Source organism: Chelonia mydas, chromosome 4 (assembly GCF_015237465.2).
Source record: "Chelonia mydas isolate rCheMyd1 chromosome 4, rCheMyd1.pri.v2, whole genome shotgun sequence".
Lineage (NCBI taxonomy): Eukaryota > Metazoa > Chordata > Testudines > Cheloniidae > Chelonia > Chelonia mydas.
Genome location: NC_057852.1, coordinates 44,210,035 through 44,219,575, shown reverse-complemented (window position 1 = coordinate 44,219,575; position 9,541 = coordinate 44,210,035).

Genomic DNA, 9,541 nt, shown 5'->3' with positions numbered 1-9,541 from the left:
AAATCTGCAGAATTCAGACCAATAGTTCTGTTTAATCTATATTTTTACTTTTTATTTTAAAATTCACACAAGCCCAAAATCCCAAATGAAATGGTGAGCATGGTGGTGTGGTCTAGAGAAACTGTGAACTTCTACTACTGGCTCTGCCTCTCAGTGCCGGGTTTACAATGGCGCCAGTGGCACCATGGAGCCAGGCCCATGCTCAGAAGGGGCCCCAGCCTGCTCTGCTTGCACTGTGCCCTGAGACCCTGCCAGCCCGCTGGCTCCCCCGTGCTCACCACTTGCTCCTCTCGGCCAGCCCACTGTCTGGCCGAGGGCTCCTCTCCACCCTTTGGCCCCACCCGCCAGCTTCTCTCTGCCTCCCGGCTGGACCCCAGTGCACCTCTAACTCCAGGCAGTCTCTGCTTCCCACCACCTATGGGGCCCCACCTGTCTCCCTAGCTGAACCGCCTGGGACTGATGCAGAAGCCTGGCCAGTCTTGGCCAGCTGGGGGGGACACAGTGTGCTGGTTTGTAAGTAGTGCCCTTGCACTGGGTTGGGTGGAGTGGAGCTGCCCCTGCTATGCCATGCCCCTGGCCGGCCCCTCGCGCCATGCTCCATTGCCCTGATGGGGGCCCGCAAATATGTTTGGCGCCGGGCCCACAAAAGGTTAATCCGGCCTGGCTGCCTCTAAGTCACTGTGTGGCTTGGGTCAAATTGTCTTAATCTCTGTGTTTGTTTCCTCATCTGTAAAATGGGATAGTCATATTTTGTACCCGCCTCTCTCAAGTGTTTTCAGGATTATATTGGGTGAGACAGTGAACATCTTACTCTCGGTGATTAACAGTTACTTGTATGAATAACTCCACTGATGTCAGTCGGATAACCTATATGACTAAGCGCTCATCTTTGTGAGTAGGGAGTTCAAAAACAGGGGAATTTTATCCCCTATTTGTGAAAGACAACAAGGAATACATTTTCAAGATAGTGTATGAGGATTTGGCCCATCTAACTGTTAAGATCAGTGAAAACAAATAGCTGAACACTCACAATCCATTTTTTGAATACTTTTCATTTTAGCAGTCTGACAACTTTTTACCATTATCAGGATACAGCTGTTAGATTAAATCTAGACACTACTAGGTCCCTGTTCAGGCCAATTCTTGAAATAGAACTGGCCAAAACTTGAAATTTCCATTTTGCGGGAAATTCTAACATTTCAAAGTTTTTCATTCTGACTTGGACCAAAGCCAAGTATTTTTGAAATTCCATGCAAAAAAGAAATATATATAGTCAATTAGGAAAATGTTTGTGTTGGAATTTCAAAATTTTGTTTTAGAATTTTGAAAACTCATTTAAAGTTGTTTTGTTTTAATTTCATTTTTATATTATTTTATTGCATTATTTAATTCACATGCCAGTAGTTGTAGCTGTGTATAAAGTTGTGTATTTTTAAAATCATTAGGGCAGTTGCTACTCTGTACTGATTGAAACATCTTTACCATTATTTCTAGATAGAAATATCACATCACACAAAGGAGTCACTATCAGTACTAAGCAGTAGCTTCCCTTAATGATTTTAACAATAAAATAATAGAATATTTCAACTATTTTACTGACATAGTATGACATGTCAGTAGTAGTAATGCATATTATACTTTACTACTATTGACATATCATGATACAATGTAAAAATAAAAAATATTAAAATGAAAACCTCATAAAATAAAATTCTAAACCAAATTTTGAAATAAAATTTTGAATTTTTTTTCCAAAATGAAAACTTTCCAAAATGAAAAAAAAAAAAACCCTATGGGAGTTTTTTGTCAAAACAGGCACTTTTTAAAATGTTCCAATTTTAATGAAACTGAAGTTTTCATGAAACAATGTTTCAATTCATGTTCTCTGTGTATATAAAATCTCCCCACTATATTTTCCACTGTATGCATCCGATGAAGTGAGCTGTAGCTCACGAAAGCTTATACTCTAATAAATTTGTTAGTCTCTAAGGTGCCACAAGTACTCCTTTTCTTTTTATGGATACAGACTAACATGGCTGCTACTCTGAAACCTGTCATTATGCAAGGCACTGAATTTAGCCATATTGAGTAGAAGTCTATCAACTTCATGAAAAAACTCATACAGATACAGACAGACATCATCTTCCTTTCCAAATGCAAACAGATGGACATCATACCAAAAGGACTGAAGGTAAAAAATCCATTACAATCTACATACCACACAGACTATGCTGACAGTTTGTGCCAGACACTCTCAAAGAAACTGCGGAACCACCTGATCAACATCCTCTACAGCAAACAGGGAAAGATTAAGAATGAGCTCTCAAAACTGGATACTCTCATAAAAAACTAACCTTCCACACAAACTTCCTTGTGGCTGGACTTTACAAAAACTAGACAAGCCATTTACAACACACACTTTGCTTCTCTACAAAAGAAAAAGGACACTAAACTATCTAAACTACTACATGCCACAAGGGGCCACAACAGTGGTTCCCTTAACCCACCCAGCAATATTGTTAATCTATCCAACTATACTCTTAGCCCAGCAGAAGAATCTGTCCTATCTCGGGGCCTCTCCTTCTGCCCCTCCACCCCCACGAACATGATACAGTTCTGTGGTGACCTAGAATCCTATTTTTGACATCTCCAGCTCAAGGAATATTTCCAACACACCTCTGAACAACATACTAACACACAGAGACCTTCCTACCAACACTACAAAAAAGAAGGATTCTGGATGGACTCCTCCTGAAGGTTGAAGCAACAGACTGGACTTCTACATAGAGTGCTTCCGCCGACGTGCATGGGCTGAAATTGTGGAAAAGCACCATCACTTGCCCCATAACCTCAGCCATGCAGAACACAATGCCATCCACAGCCTCAGAAACAACTGTGACATCATAATCAAAAAGGCTGACAAAGGAGGTGCTGTCGTCATCATGAATAAGTCGGAATATGAACAAGAGGCTGCTCGGCAGCTCTCCAACACCACTTTCTACATGCCATTACCCTCTGATCCCACTGAGGGTTACCAAAAGAAACTACACCATCTGCTCAAGAAACTCCCTGAAAAAGCACAAGAACAAATCCGCACAGACACACCCCTAGAACTCCGACCAGGGGTATTCTGTCTGCTACCTAAGATCCATAAACCTGGAAATCCTGGACGCTCCATCATCTCCGGCATTGGCACCCTGACAGCAGGATTGTCTGGCTATGTAGACTCCTTCTCAGGGCCTACGCTACCAGCACTCCCAGCTATCTTCGAGACACCACTGACTTCCTGAGGAAATGACAATCCATCAGTGAGCTTCCTGAAAACTCCATCCTGGCCACTATGGATGTAGAAGCCCTCTACACCAACATTCCACACAAAGATGGACTACAAGCTGTCAGGAACATTATTCCCAATAATGTCACAGCAAATCTGGTGGCTGCACTTTGTGACCTTGTCCTCACCCATAACTATTTCACATTTGGGGACAATATATGCCTTCAAATCAGTGGCACAGCTATGGGTACCCGCATGGCCCCACAGTATGCCAACATTTTTATGGCTGATTCAGAACAACGCGTCCTCAGCTCTCGTCCCTAATGCCTCTACTTTATTTGTACTACATTGATGACATCTTCATCATCTGGACCCATGGAAAAGAAGCCCTTGAGGAATTCCACCATGATTTCAACAATTTCCATCCCAACATCAACCTCAGCCTGGCCAGTCCACACAAGAGATCCACTTCCTGGACACTACGGTACTAATAAGCGATGCTCACATAAACACCACCCTATACCGGAAACCTACTGACCGCTATGCCTACCTACATGCTTCCAGCTTTCATCCAGACCACACCACACGATCCATTTTCTACAGCCAAGCTCTATGATACAACCGCATTTGCTCCAACCCCTCAAACAGACAAACACCTACAAGATCTCTATCAAGCGTTCTTACAACTACAGTAGCCACCTGCTGAAGTGAAGAAACAGATTGACAGAGCCAGAAGAGTACCCAGAAGTTACCTACTACAGGACAGGCCCAACAAAGAAAATAACAGAATGCCACTAGCCATCACCTTCAGCCCCCAACGCATCATCAAGGATCTACAACCTATTCTGAAGTATGACCCATCACTCTCACAGATCTTGGGAGACAGGCCAGCCCTTGCTTACAGACAGCCCCCCAACCTGAAGCAAATACTCACCAGCAACCACACATGACACAACAAAAACACTAACCCAGGAACCTATCCTTGCAACAAAGCCCCTTGCCAAGTTTGTCCACATATCTATTCAGGGGACACCATCATAGGGCCTAATCACATCAGCCACACTATCAGAGGCTTTTTCACCTGCGCATCTACCAATGTGATATATGCCATCATGTGTCAGCAATGTATATTAGCCAAACTGGACAGTCTCTATGTAAAAGAATAAATGGACACAAATCAGACGTCAAGAATTATAACATTCAAAAACCAGTCGGAGAACACTTCAATCTCTTTGGTCACTCGATTACAGACCTAAAAGTGGCAATTCTTCAACAAAAAACCTTCAAAAATAGACTCCAACGAGAGACTGCTGAATTGGAATTAATTTGCAAACTGGACACCATTAAATTAGGCTTGAATAAAGACTGGGAGTGGATGTGTCTTTACACAAAGTAAAACTATTTCCCCTTGTTTATTTCCCCTCCTACTGTTCTTGTCAACTGCTGGAAATGGCCCACCTTGATTATCACTATAAAAGGTCCCCCTCCTCCCCCCGCTCTCCTGCTCATAATAGCTCACCTGTCCTGATCACTCTTGTTACAGTCTGTATGGTAACACCCATTGTTTCATGTTCCCTGTGTATATAAAATCTCCCCACTATATTTTCCACTGTATGCATCCAATGAAGTGAGCTGTAGCTCACGAAAGCTTATGCTCTAATAAATTTGTTAGTCTCTAAGGTGCCACAAAAGGTGCCTTTTCTTTTTACATTTTCCATTAGCTCTGTTCCCCAATGCATTGATGGGATGTGCCTCTATAAGGTTTGAGGGTCAGGTCTGCAAGAGCTGAAACACAGAAAATGGGGGAGAATAGGAGATTGACCAGCAATTCACAAAATGAAATGTTAAAAGGCTCAGAGCACTACAGTTTACCGCCAAGTTTTGCAGACTTTTACAAAATGCATCCAAATTAAGATTGTGTGAGCCTGTGGTGGAAATCACACACACACACACACAAAAATGGTAAAAACCTAATCCAGTCACACAACAGTACAACAAGTTATACTGTAATTGCTGCCTTGTAGTCCTTTATCAATGCTGAAATTAAAAGAAATGTTAAAAATGGATTTTGATATTCTTATTTAAAATAAAAAAGTTAACAGGCACAGGAAAAAGTTAGTGATTCCTTAAGTCTCATACTCTGCCCTGAATTCATGCACCCCCTTCCCCCCCACACACACTTTTTTGGGGTAAGATTGCTAAGCACTTGCTAAGAGTGCTTACTCACTCTTGCATTCCGTCAGAACTGTGGGCACTTAGCAGGTCACAGGACTAGGCCCCTATTGTGTCTATCCACAGATGGGTGACCCCTGCAAAGCGAAGACAAAGCAGGATTCCTCAAGGATGATGTTCTAGTTTCACGTCCCATTCGGTCTCCAACTGTAATCATTGGCAAAACTCCCATTGACTGGAATGGGAGCAAGATTGGGCTCTGAATTCTGTATTTTCTAGTTTTTATGATTTTTTTAAAGTAAAATTTCAGGGTCATTTTAATATTTAATTTTCACTTGCATGTGTTGCCTGGTTTATTTTCCTTCTTTTCTCTATGTAGTGAGAATTCTCAGGCATTAAACAAAAAGAGAAGAGAATGTTAAGCCCTGCCTTCATTCTACAAATTTTGCCAGTCTTCATTACACATTTAACATTCTTTTGAACAAGCATCTTCTCATTTTCTTTCATGTCACCCCTTACGTATGGGATGGGACTCAGACATGTTCACAAAATCACCTCATTATTCTCCTTCAGATCCTTGCTTGCAACTCTTCTTTGCTGTGTGGCTGACAACAACAAATTAAAAATTGTTAGGCAGCTGCTGGGTTCTGACCAGCATTGTTGCATTGTTTCCTTTTGCTCTCTCTCGCTGTTTGCTGTATCCACCACATGCCTATAGTCTTAGAGTGGGATTGCAAACTCTTCAGGGCAGGGGCCATCTTTGTCAACTTTTGTGGTGGTGTACAGACCTCACACTATGGCAAGCAGAAAGGGGTTAATCGATGTGACTGTTGCTTCTCCAGCTGGGATAAAAGGCTGAAGCTCAGTCAGAGAGAAGGATACTTGCCAGAGAGGTAGGAGCCATGCTGAGAAAACGTCTCAGCACCAAACTGAGAGGCACGGTATGGAGAGATGAAAGTCCAGGGAGAAAGGACTGAAAAATTCAGTTGTGCAAAAGGCACATGCAAACAGGCAAAAATAGCTCCAGGGAGCCAGCCAGGGATTGTAAGAAACAGACCATAGTTGCTTATGGCAAGGACCCTGGGTTGGAACTTGGGGACATGGATGGGTCTTAGCTCCCCTACCACTAGGGTTGCCAACTCTCCAGGATTGTCCTGGAGTCTCCTGGAATTAAACATTAATCTTTAATTTAAGATTATGTCATATGATGAAATCTCCAGGAATTCATCCAACCAAAGTTGGCAATCCTACCTACCACTCCATGAGATGTAAGTCTTGGGAGTAAAAGGGGAAGGAGTCAGAGTGAAGAACTGGCATAGGGTCATTGGATTTTAGGTATTTGTTTGGACTTTCCTGTTACCTTGGAAAGGATGAGGCTCCAAGTGACCTGGTCAAAAGGCCGAGTTGCAAGAAATAGGAGACCAAGCTGTGCCTGACAAGGGTGATGGAGACAGCATCCAGATATAAGGGAGCACACCAATGGTGAACCTTTGACACAAGTGTTTGCAAAGTGCCTAGATTCTAGCAAAACTGGGCTTTGAATGCTAGGCACCATCACAATACAAATAATAAACAGTAACAATAAATGACTGATGGGGTAGTTGCAGTATTATCAAAATATGATCCTTCTTGTTTAGTGTGAAAATGATCAGTACAGTGACTTACACTGTAACAAAAACAGATCCCAGAGGCTGGCAATATTCTAGACTTCCTTGCAGGAGCCTGAAATTCATAGAAAAGCTTGGGGAGGGGCTGACAAAAAATTGTATAAGCTCCCTAAAAAATAAATAAATAACACAAAAAACTCCCCACAAAAACATGCCCAACACACCAAACTCTAAGGGTCACATTTTGCAAAAACTTATGCATAGCAGTAGCTCTAATCACTCAGGCTGTTTCTTTGACTTTAATGGAAATACTTGTGTATGTTTACTGGTTTAAAACTTTATTATGCTAGGAGATATAAAATAAGAAAGAAACAGACTCTTTGGCTTTCTCTTTAATGTTCAGAGCCAGTTCTACCAGGTACTGAGCATTTGCAACTTCCATTAAGTTAAATATTCAGCAACTGCTCAGTTCCTCTGAGGGTCTAAGGATATTTAGCATCTGGTGCATGTGACCTAGGAAAGATTTGGGATTATCTTTGGGGTTTTCATTTACTTGTATTATAAATAATAGAAGTTTTTGTTGAAAAAACTTTTATTCAGTGGAAGAACATTTATAAAGATGTCCAGTATTGAAAAGCTTAAGAGAATTGAATCCCTACATTTCATTAGGTATCAAATACATCACAATATCAATGTGAAAGTAAATAATATGAAAGTAAATAATCTACAGCTTTTTGGGTGAGTGGAAAAATCTTTCATGTTCAAAACTTATAGCTGCTTAGACTCATATGGTACTGCTGCAAGCAATGAAAAAGAATGTTAGGCAGACAACAGGGCCCATGAGTAATCAAAAGACAGTTTAGGAGTGGGAAATGTTGAAAGAGAGTGTTTATAAGGATAGTACTTACATTTTAGCACAGTGGTAATGATAGTCCTTTAATTAAATATTGCTACAGAATGTAATATTGTATCTCTAGCCATCTTACAAGGCTCCAATCACCAGGCCAATCTCTTGGATAAGATAGCCATCTCTTCCTCTTAGCATAATACTTGTTTGAGGAAAATATTTCAGGCATAACACTCCTGTGGGCTCATGCTACATGATTCCTTAGGGTTAGACTGTGCCTTTAAAGAACAGCTCTGAGGCCTGGTCTACACTGGGGAGGGGGGGGGATCGATCTCAGATACGCAACTTCAGCTACGAGAATAGCGTAGCTGAAGTTGATGTATCTTAGATCAACTTAGAATCACTTATTTTGCGTCCTCACAGCGCGGGATCGACGGCCGCCACTTCCCTGTCAACTCCGCTTCCGCCTCTCGCCGTGGCGGAGTTCCAGAATCTACACTAGACGCGATAAATCGATCCCCGATAGATCGCTCACTAACCGCCGATCCGGCGGGTAGTGTATACGTGGCCTGAGTAAGGAGCAGTTCAGACTACAGACGGAACGTGCCTCAAGAACAGTGCCATGCATTCCCCTTGGTGCAGGGATGGGGAGGGATAGCTCAGTGGTTTGAGCATTGGCCTCCTCCACCCAGGATTGTGAGTTCAATCCTTGAGGGGGCCATTTAGGGATCTGGGGCAAAAATTGGGGATTAGTCTTGCTTTGAGCAGGGGGTTGGACTAGATGACCTCCTGAGGTCCCTTCCCACCCTGATATTCTAGGATTCTAGTGGGCCTCCTATTGAGTTGATATGGATGGGATAGGGTCAAAGCCCTGCTTTCTCCAGAGTCACTTTGTGGTGAGGCGCACACCTCAGTGGCATGCACAGGGAGCAGTTCCTCTGCTCCGTCAAGTGCAGAAACTACTCTCATGACAAGTCCTTGCACAAGGCATGCAAGGCGGTGGAGAAGCTTCCGTAGACTGTGCCCACATACATGAGAGCCAGTCACAGCCTGGTTTGAAATAAGGGTTGCCAATTTTGGTTGGACATGTTCCTGGAGTTTTCATCACATGACATCATCTTGAATTCCAGGAGACTCCAGAACAATCCTGGTGGGTTTTCAACCCTACAAATGTTTTAATGCTTAAAGCCGGGTGATATCACTCCAACAGTGTAACCACAGCCTCAGCTGCACCACAGTTCCTAACAGAAATGACAGAATATTAGAGGTTACTTTAAAAAGGCATTTCCAATTAAATACCACATGTGATCCATCAAATGCTGAAGGTGAACTTTGTTCCTATAAATTAGAAGGATGGAGTTTACTGTTTAATTTAAGAATTTTGTATTTGGCAAATGCTATTTGATCATTTCTACACATACTGTAAGTGCCATGTTGAGTGCTATAATGTAAATACTATAATCATATGTATATATTTGCAATTAGTACTTCAGTACTATTTATTCATTATTGTTTTATATTGAGGTTCTGAGCATGCCCTTGGCTCAGTACGCAACACAGAAGCAGACTCAGACCCTCCCTTTTGGGTCTTACAGTGTGAACATACAGATTCAGTAGAATTTCACATCCTACTGTTCTTTC